The sequence below is a fragment of the Mus caroli genome, unplaced genomic scaffold, assembly GCF_978045245.1.
Source record: "Mus caroli unplaced genomic scaffold, Mus_caroli_1 scaffold_9, whole genome shotgun sequence".
Lineage (NCBI taxonomy): Eukaryota > Metazoa > Chordata > Mammalia > Rodentia > Muridae > Mus > Mus caroli.
The window spans coordinates 14,906,997-14,910,209 of NW_028227264.1; positions in this window are offsets into that span (position 1 = coordinate 14,906,997).

The window sequence follows — 3,213 nt, forward strand, 5'->3', positions numbered from 1 at the left end:
GGTAAATACAGCAAAGCAAAAATAGATGATGAAGTCAGACAAGATCGCAATAGGAGAAATAAGAAATACCTACGATGTGGTCACCTTATATATCCAAGACATAGCTCTGTCTAGACTTTGACTGGCCTACTTCAACATTAAACACTCTTTCTCTACTGTAATCATGCATCCATGTGTGAAGAGTCTTATAATCATATCTGAGAATCCTCATGAGTGTATCTGGCCCTTCTCCTCCCCACTGTGGCAATGGGCCCAACTAAGGTGGTCAGAATAACTTCCAATATGGTGATTGGTCCATTGATAGTGCATCATGCTAGAAGCACCTGTCCCTCTAAGTATTCGACTTGAGAGCAGATTATCAATAAACTAATCTGAAACTAAAGATGATGGGAAGACAGAAGAGCTCAGTGGGACACAGGCGACTCTACAGGAGCACCCTGGCTCCAGAGCCTCTCATGGTGAGGACGGAGGACTTCTGAGGCTGCACTGAAATCCACAGGCTTCGCTCCAAAGCAATGTTACTCCTCAGCAGTCTGCCCTCCATGTCAGGGCTTGCTTCTGAGAAACTTCCAAGAAGAAAGACAACACCTATTAGAATATGCAAATTGGGACAATATAATGGGGACCTACAAGAAAAACCCACTAAATACTTAATGCCACTTGAAAACTTGCCAGCATTATGATTTTCTGTCAGGCATTGTGGAGAACTTAGTGGAAAATAAGCTTTATTCTTAAGCAGCTCTCAGATTCACTGGAGACAAACAGCTTAAATGTTGTCTTCATGCAGCTTAGTGATATATCAGATGAGGAAGGCTAAATGGAAGACAAATTGTTAGGAGCTCAGTGACTCATAAACATTGAATAAATGAATGGACACTATATATATATATATATATATATATATACACATGCATATACATATACATACACATACACATATACATATGAGTTGGGTTAGCCACTTGAGACTAAGTCACATTTACCATAGCCATTTCTTTTGTTCCGTATTTCTCCCTGGAGCCCTGGAGATAGCCACTTGTCCCACGCTGTCACAACTACCTCTCAAGACTGGCTGTAGAGTGCACTGGGAATGGGGCATCCTGAGGTAGAGGAAATGAACTGAAAAAGCTACTCCTATTCCCACCACAGAATAGGATGTTCTTCCATGTTTTGATGGGCAATTAGTATCCCTCTGGGGGTAAGAAACCCAATGAGGCTGCTCTTCAGAATCATCAGATGTGGCATATGTGGACATGTGTAGGCAAGTCTGCACATACTCTGGGTATTTCTGCGAGCCCTAGGGAACCTCATCCCGAGTCCTAGGCTTTGCCATTCCTCTCTGAGGCCTATGTGTCAGCCCTAAACTCACTTCATGTATGTGCCTGATCTGCCTCACCAAGTTCAGCCTCATAGTGAGAGTGCAGCCCAAATGCGATGAGCTGAAGTGACCACAGGCAACAACATGCCTCTCATACACTTAACCATAGCCTACCCTTCACAGCAAAACATGGGATGCTCAGCATAGACAAACACAGCTGGGGTTGTTCCAAGGGAGCAGCTCTTTCTCCATGCGCCACAATGTAACCGGTCTTACACCCACAGAGTTGCTGAAGTGGACTGGACAAGCCCCCACCTCACAGGTGACTTGTCAAGAAAGAGCGCTAACCTACTAGCTGCAGAAACTATAAACTGACACTTCCTTCACTAAGTTTCCATCCATCCAGTGTCTCGTTGTCCCTAAATGTACCTTACTTTATCTTCAGGTCATTCTGGGAGGTAGGGAAAAAAATAGATATCACTAAATCTTGCATTTCCAGATCAAAAGACTGATGTTTCAACGATTTACATGTTAGGAATAAGAGTAAAATTGAAATCTTACTCGAGTTTGCAGCCCTGTTGTTTTTTACATACACGATTTATGGAAGTCTCGTCTATACTGGCAGTTAGGACAATTCTTTTTCCCATCAATTTCTACCCCACCCCCTTTATTGTGTCAACAATAAAGGAAAACACACTTTTAGTTATAGTAGCACATTAATTCAATAATGGTTAAATCAAGATGAACGAACAGAATGAGTCAGATTGCCTAGGTCACTCAAAAATGGTGATTTGCATATAAATCTTGATTTAGAAAGCAGAAATGAGTGCAATTGACTGTACTCATTTTTAAAAATATATCTATTCTCTGATGCATTACACCCTGGCTGCAATTTCCCTTCCCTCCTCTCCTCCCAGGCTCTCCCTCTCCCCTTCCCTCGCCCTTCAATCCCTCTGCCCTTCAGAAAAGGGCAGACCTCCCATGGCTATCAACCAAACATGGCATATCAGGTTGTAACAGGACTAGGCACTTCCCTTCTTATTAAGGCTAGAAGAGGCAACCTAGTAGAAGGAACAGGATTCTAAAAGCAGGCAACAGAGTCAGAGGAGTCCCACAAGACCGAGCTACACAACTGGAACATATGTGACAGCATTCATTTTGAACAAGTATGTACTTTGTATGTTAAATAGCAAATATCTCTCATGCCTTCCCTTAGAGTACTGTTGGCAATCCTACAGTCAGTCCTCCGGATTACAAACTAGATTCTACCGGAAGCTCTTTTCCTTTTCTGCTCTGCTGTCCTACATGGCACTCTATTCTTTCCTGAGATGCTCCATTTATGATGTCTCTATCAGCCTGTCCTTTGTAGGATGGAGATGAGGGTGGCATGAAAATTGATGGGAAAAGGAATTGGGCTGTCAGTTCCCACAATGTACCTTCAGCTCAAATGTGCTGTTTCCTCCACGTCTTCTGCCAGCATTTGGCAAACACCGTTTTGTTTTCTCTCCCAGTTACCAGTGAACTGAGGTCATCCCTGCACAGACATGATTTGTAAGGATTGTCCTGCTGGATAACTTGGTTTTCTATTCTCTTGTCTACTCTTGTTTCTACCTATTTACATCTCATTGATTCTCAGGAATAACATCTGACTCAGCTGCACTCCAGCTGTTCAGGCAATGAAGGTTCTGTTTCTTACGCATCCTATTCCTGAACCTGAGATCCATCTCGGCAGCCTCACTTATGGACAATATGACCTTGGCCAAGGCAAGTATCTGTGCACTGGCTTTATCTTCCTCCTCTACACAGAGGGGATAATTATAATTAATTGCCCTGCTTCTCTTTATACTTTGAAAAATCACTGTGGCTCCGTAGGCTGAATGGTACAATTCCTGGTG